The sequence below is a fragment of the Mytilus trossulus genome, chromosome 4 (genome assembly GCF_036588685.1).
Source record: "Mytilus trossulus isolate FHL-02 chromosome 4, PNRI_Mtr1.1.1.hap1, whole genome shotgun sequence".
NCBI classification, from domain to species: Eukaryota; Metazoa; Mollusca; class Bivalvia; order Mytilida; family Mytilidae; genus Mytilus; species Mytilus trossulus.
In genome coordinates, this window is record NC_086376.1 from 55870474 (window position 1) to 55897970 (window position 27497).

Sequence of the window (27497 nt, forward strand, 5' to 3'; positions counted from 1 at the left end):
AAAAGAGTAGGCTAATGCCGCTACAAGGCAGCACTTGCACCCGCAAAGTGGAAAGGGATTAATATAAGTTGCAAAACTTGTTTCCCAATCCACTATAAATAAATATGTTTTAACTAAATTTGAAAAGGTTTTTAAAGACCGAACAGCCCATTCAGTTCTTCTACTGTCTGAGTAGTAATTTCCCCCTAAAATGTTGTGTGAAGGTATTTCATGATTTCAGAAACAAAATACGATGAAAAAAATGGGGGTCACCGATTTATAGTTTTGTCACTATAGCCACCTTGAATTTTGATTGGAAAATAAACGTTGTTATTAATATTTTTAGCATTTATACTTATAGGATATAATGGTTTTAAGTACTTCTATTGTATCATTATATTAAGGAACAGTGCTTATCTTTATTACTTTGAATAAATTATTGTGAACTAATTTAAGTTTTTATTTCACATTTTCCATAATTTGGTGATTTCAGAGGGATGCTTATTTATATAAAAATAATCATTTTCGATATTGTCTTATACTTTTCAACTACAATTGTTGATCGAATGCGGTCTCGGCTGTATATCTGGAAGTTCCATCAAACATACCATCTTTATAATCTATAATTTATAAGGTCAACAATAATAAATTAAATAAAGTGTTAGTCTCATGGTATATGGGGGTGAGGCCGCAGTTTTAATTTCCGGATTTAGGATAAAAAAAATTATTGGCTTCAACATAGTTGTACTGTTTTATCCTATTAGAATAGTATAACTCCATACCATCTGCAAAATTTGTATCATTGCTGTGTTCTTTTACTTGAATAAGATAACCTCATACCATATACTAGCATGGTTATACTACTGCGTTACTCTATTTCAATAGAATAACCCCATGCATAACATGTGTTAACATAGTATACCATACCCTCTATTGAACAACGTAACATCACTAACATTAGATCTATTTAATAGGATAACCTCAGTTGCATCGGGTGCATAGTAAGACATGTTTACGATGACCTATAGTTGTTAGTTTCTGTGTCATTTTGGTCTCTTTTGGAGAGTTGTCTCATTGGCAATCATAATAATTTATAATTATAATCTGAAATTGATTATCAACAGAAAATGTATACATGCATCAGGGCCAAGTAGGCAGAAAAGATGCAGATTACCGACATCAGACTACTCTATTGTATGTCCCCACTTTTCCGTTTGTCTATTATAAAACCGAGAAAGGAAATTGGGAATGTGTCAAAGCGACAACAACCCGACCATAGAGCAGACAACAGCCGAAGTCCACCAATGGGTCTTCAATGTAGCGAGAAACTCCCACACCCGTAGGTGTACTTCAGCTGGCCCCTTAAAAAATATGTATACTAGTGCAGTGATAATGGACGTCATACTAAACTCCAAATTATACACAAGAAACTAAAATTAAAAATCATACAAGACTAACAAAGGCCAGAGACTCCTGACTATTATACCTTTTTTCCTTGTAACTAAGGCATCTGGTAATCTTAAGAAGTGGTATGAGTGCCAATGAGATAACTCTCTATTCAAGTCACAATTTGTAAATTTAAACCAATATAGGTCAAGTACGGCCTTCAACAGGTAGCCTTGGCTCACACCAAACCGGCAGCAAGCTATAAAGAGTCCCAATAATGACTATCGTAATCTCATTCAAACAGGAAAACCAACAGTCTAATCCATATAAAAAAGAAACTAGAAACACGTATGAACCTCATCAACAAGCGACAACCACTGAGTGAACATTAGGTTCCTGCATGACTATGCCATTATTTTGGATGTAATTCAAACAATGGTTGGTTACAATATTGACATCTTAAAAAATCTTTGAATAAAAATTCAGAAAATATAAAAAGTTGTAAGTTGTAAGCATTTTGAAACTTATAGCGATTCATTTTGTATTCTCAACGAAATGCCAAAACACTAAGAAGCAACTATTTCTTCTCAGGCAAAAAGGAACCAACATGTTGAAAAGATATACAAATATATATCGAAACACTTGGCCAGATTTATTGTGAAAGTTCAAGTTTAAAATGAATATACAAAATCTTGAAAGAGTAACTGATAATCTTGCTTAGGTGACCCAAGGAAGTACCGCCAGACCTTATTCGTCTGGCGTCATGAAGAAAACTGCAACATTAAAAAAAAATGTCTATAATTATATTTATCAACGGGTCTAAGATACCTTATTGAACATTATTATATACTATGCAGTATACATCATCATACTCCGTGACAGTATCTATATACTTCACTCACGTTTTTTCGTCTATTTTTGCAGCTTTTTCTCCTGTGTTCTTCTTTTACTAGTTGTGCTCTAAATCTATCCCCTCGAAATTATCTTTTGTACAACATTAGAGCATATATATTTTACATGTAAATATAACTGTAGTATATATTCAAGGAGAAGACTTCCTAAGTTCGAAAAACGTGCGTCGTAACCGTTTTGACTCTTTGAGCATATACAGTAATTATAAACTATAAATTCCAAAAATATTGTACTTGGAAGATACTTGATTTCTTAATGACAGCATATAATTGTCAATGTCAGTTAGAAATAAAAAAAAATAGTAACTTCTTTTGATTAGTTTAGCGGTACCGAACCTTTGGCGAATTAATATACATTTTATATCAGAATACTTATACATAAGCTCGACAAGCAAAAACGACCCTTATGGCAAAAACTATGAATTGTCAGATTTTTTATTAATTAAACAGAAAATACTAATGCCAACTCAATGTAAAAAAAAATAAAACGATCGGTGAAAAACTAGTTGAGAAATTTCAATTTTGGTCACACATGAAAACGTGTTCTAACGTAAAATTCAACGTAACGTTGGAATCATATAAACTTTTTTTTTAAACTTATGCATTATTTTTTTGCAAAATTAATTCCTGATTATCATGAGGGTCGATGAAATAATGGTACTTTCTGATACCATAGAATAAGTTTAAACAAAACAGATAAAATTGGTTTCTAGTCTCTCAATTGCTAAGTAGTTTTGTATTTAAAAAAAAAGCACTGAAGTGTGAACTCCTGATTCTTCCAGGACACTACTAGTCTGTTTTTCATGGGATTCGTGTTGCTCAATTTTCAAATTTCTGTGTTATTTTTTGTTTCACTCGTTTGTTTTTAAGACATGGTCATCTGAATTTTCTGTTTATGATTTATGATTGCATGCGTGGTGTTTGTTTGTATTTATTTGATATTCAGGATCAACTTGACAAATTTTTACTCTTATTTGATCTTTCTCAGGTTCAGATTGAATTAATTCATATTGCCAGTTAAAACAGTTTGGCCATTCAAAATCAAATTGACAATAAAATTCGAAAAGAAATATAAATTAAAGGAGCTTATTGAGGGAATTTGAATTGGAAGGTCAGTGTTTTGAACATTTAATATAAAGGAGTGGAATATATTTTGTCAATAGGGCGTTTTTAATACTGGTATTAATTTACAGCCGATTCTTTTGAGTATGAAGGCAAAGGTAATATCTTTTGTTAGCTTCCTTGCTAGCTGAACCGTGAAGTTATTATTAGGTCATGTCAACTACCCTCCTTTAAAAGTAGACTCATCAGACAGATAACCAATCTATCTGTAAGACTAGGCTACATCGAAAGGATGGTATAATACCTTGGCTAACCAAAGATATTACCTTTGCCTACACACTCAATGAAATCGGCTGTAATCAACTTAATCGTTTCATATTTTTCATATCGGGTCTTTTATAGCCGACGATACGGTATGTTTTGTCAAATTGTTGAAGGCCTATAACTACGACTTGGGACTATTATACTAGTCTAAGAGTCCCAGCTACGACACACATCAGCATACATAGATGCAAATATTATGTGCAGGCAACACGGCGACCAGACATTTGTCCATTCTGTTAAGTGGACAGATCTAGTCTATAAAGGCGCCGAGTTGAAGACCGTACTTTGACCTATAATGGTTTACTTTTTTTAAATTATGACATAGATGGACAGTTTTTTTCATTGGCACTCATACCACATCTTCTTATATCTACATCCAGTTCCCTTTATCTAAAATGCTGATACATATGTGTCAAAACCCGACTGTTTTGATTTACAAGAAGATAACACAATCTGAGGTTCAGAGTCATGTCTGCTAGGAGGTACTGTTTGTGGTAAATCATGCAGACTAGCATAATGTTTCAAATATTGTACCATATGTGAAATTCCCTAAAATGAAAATGTATTTTTCGGACGTCTATTGAAATTTTGATATTTTCTTGGTACATGTATTTTTATTACTGTTGATATATTAAATCAAATACTAGTATTTTAAACGGGACTCGAGAATAATATAGGTAACAGAAACACATCTGGTCAAACTTATCTGTCGTCAAAAGTATATGAATTTTATGTGAGTTATTTTAACATGTATTATCATCAATGTTATTGTTAAACAGCTGCGTGTGCAATTTCCTCCGTTTCAGATATATTTCTTGCAATAAATATATACGCATGTAAATGTTTACAAAACAAACTAAAATCCACGTTTAACTAAGTGATTTAAACGAAAGATGACATTTGAAATCTTTATTAAATAACATTGAAAATAGATCTCGAGTGTGAAATTTCAATCTGTCCGTGTTCGTCATAAATATCGGCTACTTTTATGTATTACTTAAAAAAAATATCAGAGATATTTGATTCGAAGTCAATATTATGCAAAAGTGAAATAGATTGTTTTTTAACATCTCAAGTACGACATTTCAAGTTCGAAAAAAAATATGAAGAACAACAATATTATTTGATGTGGTATAATTGTATGTTTGTTAAGCTTGTGCTGCCTCAATTAGTCCTTGTCACATATTTAAAGATCATTTTATTATATCCAGCATCACTTTTTTTTAAAAAGTAACGCAACATTGATAAATTGCTTTTGTTTCTGTTTCTAATTTTACATGGCGTTAAAAAATACCATTGGAAGTTTATTATCGGATTGTTAACCTTATCTACCCGTGAATTTAGAGATTTACACGACGGGTGATACATTCAGTGACTTCTTCAGCATTAAGTCACAAACATTAATTCAAAAATTGTCTGCCGCCGTTTGTATAACCTTTCGAACTAGAGTTGCATATTTATTTTAACAAAGTTAACATCTCAATTATGGTCAAACAATATCCCGCATCTCATTTTATTCAAAATCAAAGAAAATTAATGCAAAACAAATTTAACTATGACCCCTAAATAGTATACATATATTTGACAACATTGTAACAGTGATTAACTATCTTAAAAAATCTCGTGTATGCATCCAAAATTGTTAATCATTTTTCGAATTAGCTCTAGCATCTTTTATTTTCTAATGATTACTGATGATTTTTCTTCCTTTCTTCGTTGTTCTGTTCTTCATGGCCTACTACACAGAACATTTAAGAATAAAGGATTTTTTTTCGAATGGAAGCAGAACACATATATTTTGTTTACTTCTACAAAATGTAAAACAAAAATTAAGATATCCTGAATAAAATTTAGAAAGGAAATGCAGAATCTGTCAAAAAAACAACAACCTAACCAAAGAACTGAATTGTAGGTTTATTATCGTTTTTGTGTCGTATTTGCCGAGTTAATTCCAACCCCTTTCCACTTAAAAGATGAGTGACCAGAACCTCTATATGCGATTTTTGTAGGGGATTTTAGTAAAACTCGTAGGCTAAGAGCTTTCTTTCAGAAGAAGTCCGGCTTTCAACAATGAGTAAAGCCTATATCATATATAGTCGGCTATCAAATGCCCCGGCAATAAAAATGTGAAACAATTCAAACGAGAAAACTAGTGGCCTAATTGTTACAACAAAATAGTTTAAGAAAACAAAACGAACCAAAAAAACAACCGACACTACACCCCCCCCCCCCCCCCCCCAAAAAAAAAAAACACACACAAGAAAGCTCTTACCTAGGACAGCACACAATAGGAAATGAATGTAAAATATCAATTACAATTTGCTTCACTAAAACTGTAGAGGTACGGGTTACAATGTACAATATTGTTCATCTTCATTGCTTTACTGTATTATATGTATTTCATGGCTGTGTAATGTTTGTAAATCATGGGTACATATTATGGGAATATAAGTCTTTTTTGATAAACAATTAACACAAAAAAGCACCGAAATAGGAGCACAATCATTTACATAAAGCTATGAAAGCCAATTTCAACTAATATGATTATACGTAGTCTTCTAGACGGGTTGTTCTTTAGTAACGAAACAACTACTAACGAGAAAAGATCTATGCGCAAATGCTACATTTCATATAAAAAAGGACACACATCATGCAGTGATAGACATTAACTGCGAAAACATGTATATTTATTATGGTTGTGAAACGACAGTTTGTCAACCGGATATAAGAAGGCTTTTTAATTTTGAGGCTTTATTTGCATCATTGAAATACAAGTTTACTAGTTATGAGGGATGTCAAAAGATCTGAAATTTAGTACTCGGATACTTGGTCATGATACTCGAGTACTCGCGAGTACTCAGATGAATCTTAAACGTCTCTTGAAAAGTTTACATTTTAGGTGGAATGCAGTGTTTTTGTTATCAACTTTCATACACATAAGACAAATCTATCACAAACATAGCTTGGTCTTAATTAAATATGTTTTTTTTTGTGTCAATTAAACAATGAATTACCGACCGCCGTTTCTGAAAATAACCTATCATAATAACAATTATTATTTGTTTACGTGTTCATGAACCCAGAGACATATATAATACAATTATTTTAATGAACAAAAAAAATCCAATAAAAGTAAAAATATTTGCATAGAAAGTCTAACAAAAAAGACTACATTTGTATCATCTGTTCCTAAATAGTCGGTGTTTTTTACATAACGACTTGTCCACCAGTATTGGACTTCAAATTATTTGTGCTTTCTCGTGTCGCTCAGTCTTACTTTTTTCTATGTTCTATATTTGCCTCGTTTTTTTTGCACTAACGTTTGTCTTATCTTCCTTTTTTTAAGCCATGACATTGTCAGTTTATTTTCAACTTTTGGGTTTGGAAGTTGATTTCGTACTTTTGCTTATCTTAAGTTAAGTTTTAAACACAGAGTAATTAAATTATACACCTCATACCAATCACGTTTATATAGAAGTCTTGATTAACGACCAAAGGTAAGTTTTACACTCGTGATGAGTTAATTATTAATCCATGAAAGTGTTGATCCGTGAATAACCACCGTTCAAATGTCTCTAATCGGTCAACAGTTTCAGACGAAAGACTGTTTGACGTTCCATTTTTTTTGTTTCAAGTAGTGCATATGAAAACATTCCCTCGGAAGAAAAGGATGCGATGGTACTACTATAACAAATAGTAAGTTAACCTTAGGAAAACATATTTATGCTGTTAAGGATGTACTTAGGTGAGGTTTTGGAATAAGTGTCAAAGTTCGGACTCCTCGGTGTTTTCCTACGATACAATGTAAAAATATTTTGCCCCATAATCACCCGGTATAACCCCGATACAAATGAATCCGGACGTTGACGCGTTCGAAGCGATAATCAGGACAACATTCGGGATGACAATTACTTTGAGTGCCTCTCTAGAACTTATTTGAGTATATATAAATATGTCAATGAGCATGTTAGTATCTTTATTCAATTATACAGTTGTTGTAAGTTTTAGATGTTGTATAAAACGTTTGATTAAACTGCTAGATGCAAAACGCACAGACATGGTGCAATTTCATACGGTTTACGATGTAAACAATGCTGAATATCTTTTCGTGCATACACCTTTGAGTATTAATACCTTAAGCAATACTAAATAACTATACATTGAATTACTACGTGCCTTCAAATGTGCCCCAGAACTTAGTATAAACGCAATATCATACACAATAAATTTTCTCTGACAGTATTGTTCGTTCCACCAAATGTGTCGCGTTCGTTGTGCGTTTTGAAATAATCACTGTACAGTTCGTTGACAAAAACCGTGACAAACACTTTCTTGCCAAGGTTTTCGAGATGGTGTCGGCGACCCCTTTTCTATATTTTATTGTAAATGTTTATATGTTAACTTAGTCAAAGTAGTTGAACTTAACATATCTGTCATACAAAGCCAAAATTGAAATATGTAACCCGCGTACATCTGCGTGGAATGTTTCTATTGAAAATTGAGACTTTCAATGTTTTTCCAGATGAAATGAACAGTTAATAAATATATTCCAGAGGAAAGAAAGTTTCAAAAAGTATAGTACAGTCATTAAAACTTTAATGACTTCCTTTTCACAATTTGAGGCTCTTCCAAATGCCGGTGTTGGTCCAAATTCGCCTAGACGAAAGCAGACTTACATGAAGGAGCTCGTTGAACTTAATTTGCCGAATGCCATAGATGGCATTCCAACTGCTTTAATTTTTTTTATTACTTTTGTTTACATGTGGAGCTTTGTAGATGTGGTGTGATGGCCAGTGAGACAACTGTCCATCAAAGTTTAAATGAAGTTGGCGTATAAACTATTATAGTCCAATGTTCAACATTTAACAATGAGGAAAACCTATACCATACAGTCGCCTAAAAAAGGCCCCGATATGAAAAAAAATATGAAAAAAAACCGATAAAACTAACGGTTAATAATTTATAACTTATGAATTATGTAAAGAAGAAAAAAAAATGACAGATCTATATAACCAATGTACTACAGGATTCTCACGTTGGACCGACAAAACCAAGTGCGGCAGGTTTAAACATGTTTGCCCCCAACCCTCTCCTTAACCTATAACACTGGTGTAACAGCACAACATGATAAAAAAGTTCAGTTGCAATTAGCTAAACTCAAAATGTCGGTACAAGGCACAAAATCCATATACATAAAATATCGACAAAGGAGTAATTGTAGTAACTGATAGTTATTTCAAAGCGAATTACAACTAAGAAGTAAATCGTGTATCCAAAGTGTTTTAATCAGTATATCCTACGCTTTTAGGTAAAGACGTAATAAAACGCACGCCGGAACTTGTGCAATGTCAAATATGAACAGTATCGAGAGCATGTATGGTATTATGAGTTCTCATAAGTGTGCATGAATTGTAATAATGTTAAGTGACCCCTCTTAAGTGATGTTTTGATTTAACAGGTAGAGCAAAATTTTCTATATTGTGGCCAATTGTTTTTTTAATTATGAAAGAATTTGGTGAAGGGTGACTGCGAGATATACTATAAGTAATGATCACTTTGGTCTTTTTCCGATCGGCAGTAAAAACTGACTGAAGTTGGCCACCCATTTAGTTGTGTGGGATGTAACAGTACACAGTCACGTCCTGTCCGAATGGGAATATAAAATTCAATGTCTCGTGTAAAGAGAGTACCACGCTAACTACACAGTACGAACCCCTGCAAAAACTTCAAGAGAGGTCTATAAATAGCCTGTTGAAAGGCACCATTTGTGTCCTTATAAAATATACATCATTTTATCCAGTGGCAATCCAAACGTCCCTGACGTAATTCCGGAGGGTCTCCTCACAGGACTTACATGTATGTGTTGCTACTTTGTGCTTATCCTGAACATGCATGGCATATTTGCAAGTGATCGTTAAGCAACCAACAATCAGCCATTACGTACGCGTGTCATAAACAAATAAAAGGGTCCATATATTGTTAAGTACCAACCCACCACCTAACCGTACATTGACTGTTGTATGGTAAACACTTTCAAATATGCTATGAAATTAGAAATCGGACGTGTGTATCTGTATACTTTGTCATAGTTGCATCTGTTGAGTTATTGTATTTTCCTACCAATTCACACTTTTGTATACATGAAGATTTTTTTAAATGTAAAAATTTCCTCCAAGTGTTTTTCGACAATACAACTGACATTATGGGTTGCTGTCTGCATGTTATGGTGGTAAATTATTATTTTCAAACATGCATTTTGGTTATAATCATATCAAAGCATAATCTAATACATGCAGAATTCATTGACAAACGCAATATTTTGTCAACGAAGCGTACAGTATAAAAAGGTGTAATGACAACGAAGCGTACACAACATGAAAATAGAGACATTTTTAAACGTGTATTTTTTTGTTTCTAGATACAACATAAACAAACGATCTTTGTAAGTTTGTTAATTTATACTATGAAGTTTTCAAAAATGTATGTTTTAAAAACTATGAGGTACGAGAAACTTTGAGTTTTGAATGTTTAAAAATACCAAGCACGTTTTATCATTGATATCGTCGTGCGTTTTTTTTTGTTTGTAAAAAAAAATGTCACATTTTTTGAAAAACCTTTTAGTAACTCATGAGTATTATGGCAAAGAATATATTGGCGCGAAATATACGAAGAAGAGATATTTGATTGTCTTTAAAAGTATGAATTCCTTACTGTCTGAACTCAGTGATATACGGTGTGCTCGACTCGAACGCGTCAACGTCCGGTTTCATCTGTATCGGGGTTATACAGGGTGATAATACCTATTTATCTTTTTAACATAAGACTTTATAATTCATAAAAGGTAATTTTACCAAATTTAAGCAGATTCTTGATTTTCTGTCTTTTGATTTGAGACCCAAATAATACCAATGCAAAATTAAGGTAAAAGTCCGAGTCAGCCTTTTCCCGCCATATTTTATAAATCAACAAGTGTGGACACAGATGAGTGTGGATAGTATGTTTGGATGTTTGACAGTGTCTTATGACAAAAAGAGTTCTATGTTTTTCCTATATGGTGTTATTAACTTTGTTGCACGGTGACAACCGATCTGAGCATTAGGAGTGTTATTTATTCAATATTTTTTTATGTTCAATACAGACATGGGGAGACAGTAATTACATTAGTTACCAAATGATTATGATAGTACATGTTCTACATTTTTGGTTTTGGATACATTTTTTAGCTGGGAGAGCAACACATAATAGGTTCATTTTTTCACGTGTTTTTTTTCTAAATGGGAGATGATATCTAGATTTGAGAACATGATAAAAGGAGCCTGTAACTCAGTGGTTGTCGTTTATTTATGCGTTACATATTAGTTTTTTGTTTATTTTTTTTAACATAAATAAGGCCATTAGTTTTCTCGCTTGAATTTTTTTATATTGTCACTTCGGGGCATTTTATAGCTGATTAGGCGGTATTGGCTTTACTCATTGTTTATGGCCGTACAGTGACATGTAGTTGTTGATTTCGGTGTCGATTTGGTCTCTTGTGGAGAATTGTCTCATTGGCAATCATACCACATCTTTTTTATATGTATTTGCTTACTATTAGTATGGTTCTATTTGTTTACTTTGTGGTGGATCGTCAGTATCATTAGTAAATGTTTTTGTTAAAATGTCGAATTGGTTCCTCAGATTAGAATACATTTATTGGTTTAAGTAATGACAATGGCTTATGTCTGACATGATTATTGGGGCTCAAATGAGATAGGAAGTAAACCTCTGTGCTGATTTATATCAATTCTTTATATCTCCTCCAAAGCTGGTCGAAGCAAAGACAAATTTTGACCAATATGAAAATGATTTCATCAAAAGAACCTTTGTGAGCATGCTTCAAAGACTCATAACTGCTCCAAAAGTAATCTGATAGAATTTCAAGCATGTCAAGCAGATATCATCAACATCTACTTAATAAGTCTTAATATGTCTAAATACCTAAAAAGCTATTTAGTATTCAAAAGGTATTGCAAAATAATTCCTTTTCATTTTTTGTTTTGTTATATGGATACAAATATAAGTGATACATGTACCAATACAATATTTGTTGTGGTATGAAAGTGTAGTAATTAACATTTACTGTAACAATGTTAATTCACACAAATTAAGAAATAACAAATGAATGGAACAGATACTCCGCAGGGTGCTGCTTTATACGACTGCAGAGGTCGAACCCTGAACGGTTGGGGCTAGTATGGACACAACATTCAAGCTGGATACAGCTCTGAATTTGGATTGTTGTTAAATAGTTGACACAACATAGGTTTCTGACACAGAATGAATGTGGTCTAAGAACTTCAACTTAAAAATTTTAAATTCGACATTTACCTATTTTGATCCAACATCCAAAATCTAAATACATGGTTAAATTCAGCATATCATAGTATAAATCAAATATCTCGACAAGGAGCTCCATGACCTATCAATATCCTAAGCTTAATTCGATCCTTTTCCAATACTCTTCCAGCTTAAAGTATCAATTTTGAATTCTTGATTTATTACTGTGAACGGACTGATCTAACATACAAGTAAAAGTAACGTTTTCCGAATACCTTTTTACTTAATGCTAGCGCAGCCACGATCACCTATCACTGACTATACGCTTTAGGCTTTGCTCCATGCCGTACGGTGACCTACAGTTGTTAATGTTTGTGTCATTTTGGTCTTTTGTGGATATTTGTCTCATTGGCAATCATACCACATCTTCTTTTTTATAAGTACATCCTTAATTGTTTTAGTATAACGAAGGGAATATTTCATTGGAACTAAAATGAGAGGAAATGTGAAGAGAAATTTCTCAAGATGTATAACAGCAAACGAGTATCCGAGTGCTCGGCCTTTCGAGTACTCGTTGCCATCCCTACTAGTTGTACTAGCCTGTTGTCAGAATAAAGTAAAATTGCAACCTGAACTGTTTTGGCGATGCATAATGAAATTTTCCTTGGCTTATAATGAACCCCAACGAAAACTGTTTGAATGCATACTTTATTGCCAAAAAAAACCATATACTAGAATATGCTATAGGCTATAGCAACGGAAAACATATTTACAACATGACAAATGATAAACAGCAGATATTCATACATATAAATCATTAAAAGAAAGCAAATAACATTAAGTAACAATATGTGATCTGATTGACCACGCAGATTTTATGTAGTTACACATTTCTTTAATATGTAAAATAGACTTTAATTTAAATAGATACTGTAATTTAGTATGGTTTGGCCAAGAACAATAGAATTCTGGCAAATGTATAGGCCTGATTGATATATAGGCAGGGCATACTAATAAAAAGTTGTATTCGTTTTCAACACACTCGGCATATTACAACATTTACATAGTTATGAGTCTTCAAAACAAGGAGAAGATCCCGTCACCGGAGTCGGGCTGTATCTGGCCCTAAATTTGCTTGTGTTGCACAACGCAAAGCTAAAGATGGGTGCACATGTAACAAAAAATTTGTTCGGGTGTGACATTTGTTCCGCTGGAACAAATTTCATAGAAAATATGTTCCACCGGAACTTATGTCACAGAAAATATGTTCCAGCACTGTAAAATTTGTTCCGGAACTAATTTTTTAACCAAGTGTGAAATAAATTCCGGAACAAAAATCACAGCACCATGAGTTTTGTTACAATATTAGTATTTAAAAAAAAAGGGAAATAAGTTCCTGTGATATTAGTTTTTAACGAAGGTATTTTAAAGAAGTCAATGAAAATGTTCTGTTCGAACTTATTTCACAGAAAATAAGTTCTGTGCTTGCATGGGGTACATTTGCAATTGAAGGCATGACTGTAGAATGAAGATAAGAAAATAAAAGCGATTATAATGTATCATAATTTGTATCTATGTTTTATAGTTTATGTGGTATTCGACCTCCTTAATTCCTGTTAATCTGTCATGGGTCTTCTAATCATACATGTACTTAGTTATGGTCATTGCATAGTTTTTAAAGAGTGTGTCTTTTGTTTCTATGTTTTTTAATATAATTTATCAGTCACTTTGTCCTTTTCAAAAAAGTACAAATGTTCATCTTTAACCGTTTTAATACTTTTTTTCGGAAAGACTTCTATTATTATTTGTTATTTCACTTTCTCCTATATCATAAGTGTCATTTTTAGTATTATTAATTGAGTATGTTATTAAACTTTTGCTTTACTCCACATGATCCAAATTGGATGTTTACACTTTCTATTTATTGCATTATCAATATAATACATGCTTTTTATAATGACTTTAAACTTACTGATGACTAGTGCTCAGTATTTAAGATAACTTGTTTAACCAGTGGAACATATTTCACAGACAAGGAACTAATTTCACCAGGTGAGGAACAAATTTCACAAATCCGGAACTTTTTTCACCAGGTAAGGAACAAATCTCACAAACATGGAACTTATTTCACTAGGTAAGGAACAAATTTCACCAACCCAGAACTTATTTCACCAGGTAAAGTGTGGAACTTATTTCATAGAGATGGAACAAATTATATAGAAATTGTCTGTGAAAAAAGTTCTCCCAGAACAAATTTCCTGTGAAATTAGTTCCACTGGAACTTTTTTCACAGGAACAAATTTTGGCTCACACACACACATAAATGAGCACGAAGACTGACTTTGTCATTTACGGACACCTACGATGTGAAAACAAAAAATATATGATAAAAAAAAATTGAGAACAAATTAGTTGTGCATTTTACAGTACATGAAAAAATACCCACCAAGAAAAGCGTTGCATACATTTCATTGTGAAAAATCGTGCTAATTAAATGAAAGTAAAAGTGGCATTTTCACTGGGGTTTGGAGTTCGGTGCAAACAAAGGGTGGTCTGTTGAAGGGTATTGGTATGGAGAATACACACAGTGATTTTTTCAGTTAAAAAAATGCATGAAGCTGTTAGTAAATAGGTGATTTGGACGATCAGACAAATCAACCCAACAAAATACAATTACATACGGTTAAGCATGTAGACAGACTTGTGAATATGTTGACAGACTGATGAACATGCAGACAGTCACACAGCTTGGCAAACAAATAGATCGACTAATAGCCATGTTGACAGACTGTTGGACATAAAGACACAGCTTGTTAGACATAAAGACCGACTGATAGCAATGTTGACAGACTGTTTGACATGTGGACACAGCTTGGTAGACATATATACCGACTGATAGTCATGTCTACGGAATGTTAGACATGTAGACACAGCTCGGTAGACATATAGACCGACTGATAGCCATGTCGACGGACTGTTGAACATGAAGACACAGCTCGGTAGACATTTAGATTGACTGATAGCCGTGTCGACAGACTGTTGGACATGAACACACAGCTTGTTAGATATAAAGACCGACTGATAGTCATGTCTACGGAATGTTGGACATGTAGACACAGCTTGGTGGACATATAGACCGACTGATAGCCATGTCGACAGACAGTTGGGCATGTATACACAGCTTGGTAGACATATAGACCGACCGACTGATAGTCATGTCAACAGACTGTTGGGCTTGAAGACAGACTATTGGACACATAGACAGACCGATGAATATGTAGACGTACTAGTGAACAAAGACAGACTTGCGGAAACATATCCAGACTGTTGAGAATGTAGAGACTATTATAAAAGACTGGTGAAAATAAAGACAAACTTGTTGACACATAGACAGAATGATGAACATGTATAGACAAAAATGTGTTAAAATAAATTGACAAAAAAAATATAGGGATGTCAAAATATCTGAAAATTAATACTCGGATACTCGGTCATGATACTCGAGTACTCGGATGAATCTTAAACGTCTATTGAAAAGTTTAGATTTTACGTGTTTTTGTTATAACTTTTCATAAACATATTAAGACACATTTATTACAAATTATTATTTTATTTTGTGTCAATTAAACAATGAATTTTCGACCGCTGTTTCTACAAATAACCTATCATAAAAAGCAATTATTATTTGTTTACGTGTTCATGAACCCAGAGACATATAAAATAATAATATGAATGAACAAAATTCCAATAAAATTAAAGATATTTTCTTAAAAAGTCCGACAAAGAAGACTACATTTTGATCATCTGTTCCTGCATGAGGAGTCGGAATTTTTTAGAATACGACTTTTCCATTAATTTGTCAACAACAGCATTGGACTTTAAATTAATCGTGATTTTTCGTGTCGCTCAATCTTAATTTTTCTGTGTGTGTGTGTTTTTTTCACTATCGTTTGTCTTATTTCCCTTTTTTAAGCCATGACATTGTCAGTTTATTTTCGACTTTTTGGTTTGAAAGTTGATTTCGTACGTTCGCCTTTCTACACAGAGTAATTAAATTAATTAAGATATACATCTCATACCAATCACGTTTATATAGAAGTCTTGATTAACGAACAAAGGTACGTTTTACACATCGTAATGAGTTAATTATTTTAAAAATCCATGAAAGTGTTGATCCGTGTATAACCACCGTTCAAATGTCTCTAATCAGTTGCGTAGGGTACACTGTTTCTTATTGAACAATATGACCTGGTCAACAGTTTCAGACGAAAAACTGTTTGACTTTCTATTTTTGCTTTCAAATAGTGCACATGAAAACATTCACTCGGAAGAAAAGGAATTTGATGGTACTTCTATAACAAATTACATAGTAACCTAAGGAAAACATATGTATGCTGTTAAGGATGTACTAAGGTGAGGTTTTGGAATAAGTCTCAAATGTTCGGACCCCTCGGTGTTTTCATACGACATAGTGTAAAATATTTTGCCCCATAGCACCTATTTATATTTCAACATAAGACTTTATAATTCATAAAAGGTCATTTAACAAAATTTAAGCAGATTTTTGAATTTCTTTCTTTTGATTTGAGACCCAAATATTACCAATGCAAAGTTAAGGTAAAAGTCCGAGTCAGCCTTTTCCCGCCAATTTTTATAAATCAAATATCTAAAAGGAGCCGTCGATTAGAGACTGATGAATCTTACATGATGCAAATAGTTTATATGACAATATCATTTGTTTTTTTTTAAAGTTTTTTTTGTTTTTGTTTGCTATTATCAAAAGACTTATTTTGTGTGATGCTACGTTTCGATATATGGTGTCATGATATAGTGCGACTGCAGTCAAAGTTTCTTATATTTATTAAACATCTTACGCCAGGCGCAGATCCAAAAAAAGGGGGGATCTAGGGGTTGGTATCATGCAATTTGGGATGCGTGGTTGCATGGATGTTTTATTATAACAAAACCTACACGAACTTTTTCACTTATGAGATATATTATTTTTTCCCATGTTTCTGGATTCTGTTCGGCTAAAAACTTCAAAATTATGTAATATAGGATTACGACCTCTTGTTCTCGCTTTAAAGCTGAAATTCTGTATTATTGCTTGTGCCGATTTTCATGGAAATAAATATTTCATTCGGTTCTGTTTTTTTTGTGACAGTGTGTTCTTTATTTGTCTATGGATATTACAGAAGGCTCTAAATATTTATAAAAACTATAGAATTATATATGATAGAACGTAGATTTTGGTATCATTTTAAAATAGAAAGTAAGTTTCCTGGATGCCATTTTTCTAGAATTAAGGAATAGCCCGTTAAGACTCTTTCCTATATTTCTTGTTTATAGTAAGAACTATAGCCAGTGAATATTTTTAAAACTTAAAAAAAATGCTTTATTGAATTACTTTAAAAGCTGAAATCAGATTCTCTTGCTGCATGTGCGTACTTTTTTGTCACTGGCATATCTATTCGTGTTTCGGCCTTAGCCAAAAGTTCAAGGATTATTTTATTTAAGAATTGAATACTTCTTTCTGTAAATTCTTAAGGTTGACCGAAATACATCTTGTATGAAGCGCGGACAACCTTACGAAATTACTTAAGAAGCATTCAAAACTATACTTAAACCTATTGATCTGAACATCCGTCGTAAAGGTTGCTAATATATAAAATAGCGATCTGCTCAAAGGGACGTTCCACTAAAGCAGGACAATGATAATGAACATTGTATATGTTTTCCTTTATGTTCTTATAGCTCTTGGTCATATGCTTAGTAATATCTGGTATATTTGAGGATTAAAAGAACAAAGCTATGTGAAAAAAACGGATGTCCAACGTTACATTTTTTAACAACTGTTTTATCTCTTATGTATAGTGATCCTATTTCTTTTTCTCTGATCTTCCCGAAACTTGGCAGAAGCAACGAAGTGTGTCAGTTCTTGGTTAAATTAAAGCCGTTCTTTTGTCGAATTTTGTTTGACTCGGTGGCTGCATATTAGGCTGGAATAAGAAAAATGTCCAATGACTGGCTTTCAACGGTAGCCCTCGATAGTCCGGTCACGTACCTTCCGCGGTAGAAATTATGGATCGTTGTGTAATTACGGAAATGTTAACCAATTTTTAATTTCTTCCGAAAATGGTGTCATTACGGGCTTTTTTTGTTTCTGTTAAGACCTTTGTGTATCTCTAATGTCATGTTTTCCTTTTTTCTGGCAGAGCGCGTCGCTGATGGAATCGCAGGTATGTTTTCTGTTAAGACCTTTGTGTATGTCTAATGTCATGTTTTCTTTTTTTCTGGCAGAGCGGGTCGCTGATGGAATCGCAGGTATGTTTTCTGTTAAGACCTTTGTGTATGTCTAATGTCATGTTTTCTTTTTTTCTGGCAGGGTGCGTCGCTGATGGAATCGCAGGTATGTTTTCTGTTAAGACCTTTGTGTATGTCTAATGATGCCTTTTTCTTTTTTTCCTTTAGGTCGTGTGGCCTACAGGACATTTGAGGGTATATTTTCTGTTAAGACCTTTGTGTATGTCTAATGTCATGTTTTCTTTTTTTCTGGCAGGGCGCGTCGCTGATGGAATCGCAGGTATGTTTTCTGTTAAGACCTTTGTGTATGTCTAATGATGCCTTTTTCTTTTTTTCTGGCAGGGCGCGTCGCTGATGGAATCGCAGGTATGTTTTCTGTTAAGACCTTTGTGTATGTCTAATGATGCCTTTTTCTTTTTTTCTGGCAGGGCGTGTCGCTGATGGAATCGCAGGTATGTTTTCTGTTAAGACCTTTGTGTATGTCTAATGATGCCTTTTTCTTTTTTTCTGGCAGGGCGCGTCGCTGATGGAATCGCAGGTATGTTTTCTGTTAAGACCTTTGTGTATGTCTAATGATGCCTTTTTCTTTTTTTTCCTTTAGGTCGTGTGGCCTACAGGACATTTGAGGGTATGTTTTCTATTAAGACCTTTGTGTATGTCTAATGTCATGTTTTCTTTTTTTCTGGCAGGGCGCGTAGCTGATGGAATCGCAGGTATGTTTTCTGTTAAGACCTTTGTGTATGTCTAATGATGCCTTTTTCTTTTTTTCTGACAGGGCGCGTCGCTGATGGAATCGCAGGTATGTTTTCTGTTAAGACCTTTGTGTATGTCTAATGATGCCTTTTTCTTTTTTTCTGGCATGGCGCGTCGCTGATGGAATCGCAGGTATGTTTTCTGTTAAGACCTTTGTGTATGTCTAATGATGCCTTTTTCTTTTTTTCTGGCAGGGCGCGTCGCTGATGGAATCGCAGGTATGTTTTCTGTTAAGACCTTTGTGTATGTCTAATGATGCCTTTTTCTTTTTTTCTGACAGGGCGCGTCGCTGATGGAATCGCAGGTATGTTTTCTGTTAAGACATTTGTGTATGTCTAATGATGCCTTTTTCTTTTTTTCTGGCAGGGCGCGTCGATGATGGAATCGCAGGTATGTTTTCTGTTAAGACCTTTGTGTATGTCTAATGATGCCTTTTTCTTTTTTTCTGGCAGGGCGCGTCGCTGATGGAATCGCAGGTATGTTTTCTGTTAAGACCTTTGTGTATGTCTAATGATGCCTTTTTCTTTTTTTCTGGCAGGGTGCGTCGCTGATGGAATCGCAGGTATGTTTTCTGTTAAGACCTTTGTGTATGTCTAATGATGCCTTTTTCTTTTTTTCTGGCAGGGCGCGTCGCTGATGGAATCGCAGGTATGTTTTCTGTTAAGACCTTTGTGTATGTCTAATGATGCCTTTTTCTTTTTTTCTGGCAGGCGCGTCGCTGATGGAAACGCAGGTATGTTTTCTGTTAAGACATTTGTGTATGTCTAATGATGCCTTTTTCTTTTTTTCTGGCAGGGCGCGTTGCTGATAGAATCGCAGGTATGTTTTCTGTTAAGACCTTTGTGTATGTCTAATGATGCCTTTTTCTTTTTTTCTGGCAGGGCGCGTCGCTGATGGAATCGCAGGTATGTTTTCTGTTAAGACCTTTGTGTATGTCTAATGATGCCTTTTTCTTTTTTTTTCTTTAGGTCGTGTGGCCTACAGGACATTTGAGGGTATGTTTTCTGTTAAGACCTTTGTGTATGTTTAATGTCATGTTTTCTTTTTTTCTGGCAGGGCGCGTCGCTGATGGAATCGCAGGTATGTTTTCTGTTAAGACCTTTGTGTATGTCTAATGATGCCTTTTTCTTTTTTTCTGGCAGGGCGCGTCGCTGATGGAATCGCAGGTATGTTTTCTGTTAAGACCTTTGTGTATGTCTAATGATGCCTTTTTCTTTTTTTCTGGCAGGGCGCGTCGCTGATGGAATCGCAGGTATGTTTTCTGTTAAGACCTTTGTGTATGTCTAATGATGCCTTTTTCTTTTTTTCTGGCAGGGCGCGTCGCTGATGGAATCGCAGGTATGTTTTCTCTTAAGACCTTTGTGTATGTCTAATGATGCCTTTTTCTTTTTTTTCCTTTAGGTCGTGTGGCCTACAGGACATTTGAGGGTATGTTTTCTGTTAAGACCTTTGTGTATGTCTAATGTCATGTTTTCTTTTTTTCTGGCAGGGCGCGTAGCTGATGGAATCGCAGGTATGTTTTCTGTTAAGACCTTTGTGTATGTCTAATGATGCCTTTTTCTTTTTTTCTGACAGGGCGCGTTGCTGATGGAATCGCAGGTATGTTTTCTGTTAAGACCTTTGTGTATGTCTAATGATGCCTTTTTCTTTTTTTCTGGCAGGGCGCGTCGCTGATGGAATCGCAGGTATGTTTTCTGTTAAGACCTTTGTGTATGTCTAATGATGCCTTTTTCTTTTTTTCTGGCAGGGCGCGTCGCTGATGGAATCGCAGGTATGTTTTCTGTTAAGACCTTTGTGTATGTCTAATGATGCCTTTTTCTTTTTTTCTGACAGGGCGCGTCGCTGATGGAATCGCAGGTATGTTTTCTGTTAAGACCTTTGTGTATGTCTAATGATGCCTTTTGCTTTTTTTCTGGCAGGGCGCGACGCTGATGGAATCGCAGGTATGTTTTCTGTTAAGACCTTTGTGTATGTCTAATGATGCCTTTTTCTTTTTTTCTGGCAGGGCGCGTCGCTGATGGAATCGCAGGTATGTTTTCTGTTAAGACCTTTGTGTATGTCTAATGATGCCTTTTTCTTTTTTTCTGGCAGGGCGCGTCGCTGATGGAATCGCAGGTATGTTTTCTGTTAAGACCTTTGTGTATGTCTAATGATGCCTTTTTCTTTTTTTCTGGCAGGGCGCGTCGCTGATGGAATCGCAGGTATGTTTTCTGTTAAGACCTTTGTGTATGTCTAATGATGCCTTTTTCTTTTTTTCTGGCAGGGCGCGTCGCTGATGGAATCGCAGGTATGTTTTCTGTTAAGACCTTTGTGTATGTCTAATGATGCCTTTTTCTTTTTTTTCTGGCAGGGCGCGTCGCTGATGGAATCGCAGGTATGTTTTCTGTTAAGACCTTTGTGTATGTCTAATGATTCCTTTTTCTTATTTTCTGACAGGGCGCGTCGCTGATGGAATCGCAGGTATGTTTTCTGTTAAGACCTTTGTGTATGTCTAATGATGCCTTTTTCTTTTTTTCTGGCAGGGCGCGTCGCTGATGGAATCGCAGGTATGTTTTCTGTTAAGACCTTTGTGTTTGTCTAATGATGCCTTTTTCTTTTTTTCTGGCAGGGCGCGTCGCTGATGGAATCGCAGGTATGTTTTCTGTTAAGACCTTTGTGTATGTCTAATGATGCCTTTTTCTTTTTTTCTGGCAGGGCGGGTCGCTGATGGAATCGCAGGTATGTTTTCTGTTAAGACCTTTGTGTATGTCTAATGATGCCTTTTTCTTTTTTTCTGGCAGGGCGCTTCGCTGATGGAATCGCAGGTATGTTTTCTGTTAAGACCTTTGTGTATGTTCAATGATGCCTTTTTCTTTTTTTCTGGCAGGGCGCGTCGCTGATGGAATCGCAGGTATGTTTTCTGTTAAGACCTTTGTGTATGTCTAATGATGCCTTTTTCTTTTTTTCTGGCAGGGCGCGTCGCTGATGGAATCGCAGGTATGTTTTCTGTTAAGACCTTTGTGTATGTCTAATGATGCCTTTTTCTTTTTTTCTGGCAGGGCGCGTCGCTGATGGAATCGCAGGTATGTTTTCTGTTAAGACCTTTGTGTATGTCTAATGATGCCTTTTTCTTTTTTTCTGACAGAGCGCGTCGCTGATGGAATCGCAGGTATGTTTTCTGTTAAGACATTTGTGTATGTCTAATGATGCCTTTTTCTTTTTTTCTGGCAGGGCGCGTCGCTGATGGAATCGCAGGTATGTTTTCTGTTAAGACCTTTGTGTATGTCTAATGATGCCTTTTTCTTTTTTTCTGGCAGGCGCGTCGCTGATGGAATCGCAGGTATGTTTTCTGTTAAGACCTTTGTGTATGTCTAATGATGCCTTTTTCTTTTTTTCTGGCAGGGCGCGTCGCTGATGGAATCGCAGGTATGTTTTCTGTTAAGACCTTTGTGTATGTCTAATGATGCCTTTTTCTTTTTTTCTGGCAGGGCGCGTCGCTGATGGAATCGCAGGTATGTTTTCTGTTAAGACCTTTGTGTATGTCTAATGATGCCTTTTTCTTTTTTTCTGGCAGGGCGCGTCGCTGATGGAATCGCAGGTATGTTTTCTGTTAAGACCTTTGTGTATGTCTAATGATGCCTTTTTCTTTTTTTCTGGCAGGGCGCGTCGCTGATGGAATCGCAGGTATGTTTTCTGTTAAGACCTTTGTGTATGTCTAATGATGCCTTTTTCTTTTTTTCTGACAGGGCGCGTCGCTGATGGAATCGCAGGTATGTTTTCTGTTAAGACATTTGTGTATGTCTAATGATGCCTTTTTCTTTTTTTCTGGCAGGGCGCGTCGATGATGGAATCGCAGGTATGTTTTCTGTTAAGACCTTTGTGTATGTCTAATGATGCCTTTTTCTTTTTTTCTGGCAGGGCGCGTCGCTGATGGAATCGCAGGTATGTTTTCTGTTAAGACCTTTGTGTATGTCTAATGATGCCTTTTTCTTTTTTTCTGGCAGGGCGCGTCGCTGATGGAATCGCAGGTATGTTTTCTGTTAAGACCTTTGTGTATGTCTAATGATGCCTTTTTCTTTTTTTCTGGCAGGGCCCGTCGCTGATGGAATCGCAGGTATGTTTTCTGTTAAGACCTTTGTGTATGTCTAATGATGCCTTTTTCTTTTTTTCTGGCAGGCGCGTCGCTGATGGAATCGCAGGTATGTTTTCTGTTAAGACCTTTGTGTATGTCTAATGATGCCTTTTTCTTTTTTTCTGGCAGGGCGCGTCGCTGATGGAATCGCAGGTATGTTTTCTGTTAAGACCTTTGTGTATGTCTAATGATGCCTTTTTCTTTTTTTCTGGCAGGGCGCTTCGCTGATGGAATCGCAGGTATGTTTTCTGTTAAGACCTTTGTGTATGTCTAATGATGCCTTTTTCTTTTTTTCTGGCAGGGCGCGTCGCTGATGGAATCGCAGGTATGTTTTCTGTTAAGACCTTTGTGTATGTCTAATGATGCCTTTTTCTTTTTTTCTGGCAGGGCGCGTCGCTGATGGAATCGCAGGTATGTTTTCTGTTAAGACCTTTGTGTATGTCTAATGATGCCTTTTTCTTTTTTTCTGGCAGGGCGCGTCGCTGATGGAATCGCAGGTATGTTTTCTGTTAAGACCTTTGTGTATGTCTAATGATGCCTTTTTCTTTTTTTCTGACAGGGCGCGTCGCTGATGGAATCGCAGGTATGTTTTCTGTTAAGACATTTGTGTATGTCTAATGATGCCTTTTTCTTTTTTTCTGGCAGGGCGCGTCGATGATGGAATCGCAGGTATGTTTTCTGTTAAGACCTTTGTGTATGTCTAATGATGCCTTTTTCTTTTTTTCTGGCAGGGCGCGTCGCTGATGGAATCGCAGGTATGTTTTCTGTTAAGACCTTTGTGTATGTCTAATGATGCCTTTTTCTTTTTTTCTGGCAGGGCGCGTCGCTGATGGAATCGCAGGTATGCTTTCTGTTAAGACCTTTGTGTATGTCTAATGATGCCTTTTTCTTTTTTTCTGGCAGGGCGCGTCGCTGATGGAATCGCAGGTATGTTTTCTGTTAAGACCTTTGTGTATGTCTAATGATGCCTTTTTCTTTTTTTCTGGCAGGCGCGTCGCTGATGGAAACGCAGGTATGTTTTCTGTTAAGACATTTGTGTATGTCTAATGATGCCTTTTTCTTTTTTTCTGGCAGGGCGCGTTGCTGATGGAATCGCAGGTATGTTTTCTGTTAAGACCTTTGTGTATGTCTAATGATGCCTTTTTCTTTTTTTCTGGCAGGGCGCGTCGCTGATGGAATCGCAGGTATGTTTTCTGTTAAGACCTTTGTGTATGTCTAATGATGCCTTTTTCTTTTTTTTTCTTTAGGTCGTGTGGCCTACAGGACATTTGAGGGTATGTTTTCTGTTAAGACCTTTGTGTATGTTTAATGTCATGTTTTCTTTTTTTCTGGCAGGGCGCGTCGCTGATGGAATCGCAGGTATGTTTTCTGTTAAGACCTTTGTGTATGTCTAATGATGCCTTTTTCTTTTTTTCTGGCAGGGCGCGTCGCTGATGGAATCGCAGGTATGTTTTCTGTTAAGACCTTTGTGTATGTCTAATGATGCCTTTTTCTTTTTTTCTGGCAGGGCGCGTCGCTGATGGAATCGCAGGTATGTTTTCTGTTAAGACCTTTGTGTATGTCTAATGATGCCTTTTTCTTTTTTTCTGGCAGGGCGCGTCGCTGATGGAATCGCAGGTATGTTTTCTCTTAAGACCTTTGTGTATGTCTAATGATGCCTTTTTCTTTTTTTTCCTTTAGGTCGTGTGGCCTACAGGACATTTGAGGGTATGTTTTCTGTTAAGACCTTTGTGTATGTCTAATGTCATGTTTTCTTTTTTTCTGGCAGGGCGCGTAGCTGATGGAATCGCAGGTATGTTTTCTGTTAAGACCTTTGTGTATGTCTAATGATGCCTTTTTCTTTTTTTCTGACAGGGCGCGTTGCTGATGGAATCGCAGGTATGTTTTCTGTTAAGACATTTGTGTATGTCTAATGATGCCTTTTTCTTTTTTTCTGGCAGGGCGCGTCGCTGATGGAATCGCAGGTATGTTTTCTGTTAAGACCTTTGTGTATGTCTAATGATGCCTTTTTCTTTTTTTCTGGCAGGGCGCTTCGCTGATGGAATCGCAGGTATGTTTTCTGTTAAGACCTTTGTGTATGTCTAATGATGCCTTTTTCTTTTTTTCTGGCAGGGCGCGTCGCTGATGGAATCGCAGGTATGTTTTCTGTTAAGACCTTTGTGTATGTCTAATGATGCCTTTTTCTTTTTTTCTGGCAGGGCGCGTCGCTGATGGAATCGCAGGTATGTTTTCTGTTAAGACCTTTGTGTATGTCTAATGATGCCTTTTTCTTTTTTTCTGGCAGGGCGCGTCGCTGATGGAATCGCAGGTATGTTTTCTGTTAAGACCTTTGTGTATGTCTAATGATGCCTTTTTCTTTTTTTCTGACAGGGCGCGTCGCTGATGGAATCGCAGGTATGTTTTCTGTTAAGACATTTGTGTATGTCTAATGATGCCTTTTTCTTTTTTTCTGGCAGGGCGCGTCGATGATGGAATCGCAGGTATGTTTTCTGTTAAGACCTTTGTGTATGTCTAATGATGCCTTTTTCTTTTTTTCTGGCAGGGCGCGTCGCTGATGGAATCGCAGGTATGTTTTCTGTTAAGACCTTTGTGTATGTCTAATGATGCCTTTTTCTTTTTTTCTGGCAGGGCGCGTCGCTGATGGAATCGCAGGTATGTTTTCTGTTAAGACCTTTGTGTATGTCTAATGATGCCTTTTTCTTTTTTTCTGGCAGGGCGCGTCGCTGATGGAATCGCAGGTATGTTTTCTGTTAAGACTTTTGTGTATGTCTAATGATGCCTTTTTCTTTTTTTCTGGCAGGCGCGTCGCTGATGGAAACGCAGGTATGTTTTCTGTTAAGACATTTGTGTATGTCTAATGATGCCTTTTTCTTTTTTTCTGGCAGGGCGCGTTGCTGATGGAATCGCAGGTATGTTTTCTGTTAAGACCTTTGTGTATGTCTAATGATGCCTTTTTCTTTTTTTCTGGCAGGGCGCGTCGCTGATGGAATCGCAGGTATGTTTTCTGTTAAGACCTTTGTGTATGTCTAATGATGCCTTTTTCTTTTTTTTTCTTTAGGTCGTGTGGCCTACAGGACATTTGAGGGTATGTTTTCTGTTAAGACCTTTGTGTATGTTTAATGTCATGTTTTCTTTTTTTCTGGCAGGGCGCGTCGCTGATGGAATCGCAGGTATGTTTTCTGTTAAGACCTTTGTGTATGTCTAATGATGCCTTTTTCTTTTTTTCTGGCAGGGCGCGTCGCTGATGGAATCGCAGGTATGTTTTCTGTTAAGACCTTTGTGTATGTCTAATGATGCCTTTTTCTTTTTTTCTGGCAGGGCGCGTCGCTGATGGAATCGCAGGTATGTTTTCTGTTAAGACCTTTGTGTATGTCTAATGATGCCTTTTTCTTTTTTTCTGGCAGGGCGCGTCGCTGATGGAATCGCAGGTATGTTTTCTGTTAAGACCTTTGTGTATGTCTAATGATGCCTTTTTCTTTTTTTTCCTTTAGGTCGTGTGGCCTACAGGACATTTGAGGGTATGTTTTCTGTTAAGACCTTTGTGTATGTCTAATGTCATGTTTTCTTTTTTTCTGGCAGGGCGCGTAGCTGATGGAATCGCAGGTATGTTTTCTGTTAAGACCTTTGTGTATGTCTAATGATGCCTTTTTCTTTTTTTCTGACAGGGCGCGTTGCTGATGGAATCGCAGGTATGTTTTCTGTTAAGACCTTTGTGTATGTCTAATGATGCCTTTTTCTTTTTTTCTGGCAGGGCGCGTCGCTGATGGAATCGCAGGTATGTTTTCTGTTAAGACCTTTGTGTATGTCTAATGATGCCTTTTTCTTTTTTTCTGGCAGGGCGCGTCGCTGATGGAATCGCAGGTATGTTTTCTCTTAAGACCTTTGTGTATGTCTAATGATGCCTTTTTCTTTTTTTTCCTTTAGGTCGTGTGGCCTACAGGACATTTGAGGGTATGTTTTCTGTTAAGACCTTTGTGTATGTCTAATGTCATGTTTTCTTTTTTTCTGGCAGGGCGCGTAGCTGATGGAATCGCAGGTATGTTTTCTGTTAAGACCTTTGTGTATGTCTAATGATGCCTTTTTCTTTTTTTCTGACAGGGCGCGTTGCTGATGGAATCGCAGGTATGTTTTCTGTTAAGACCTTTGTGTATGTCTAATGATGCCTTTTTCTTTTTTTCTGGCAGGGCGCGTCGCTGATGGAATCGCAGGTATGTTTTCTGTTAAGACCTTTGTGTATGTCTAATGATGCCTTTTTCTTTTTTTCTGACAGGGCGCGTCGCTGATGGAATCGCAGGTATGTTTTCTGTTAAGACCTTTGTGTATGTCTAATGATGCCTTTTGCTTTTTTTCTG

General features: G+C 36.0%; 1 protein-coding gene across 4 annotated transcripts in view; it reads left to right on the forward strand.

Annotated features, from left to right (window-relative positions):
• Positions 1-27497, forward strand: part of LOC134715564 (leucine zipper putative tumor suppressor 2 homolog) — a 456927-nt gene that overhangs the window by 289985 nt on the left and 139445 nt on the right. The window lies entirely within an intron of this gene.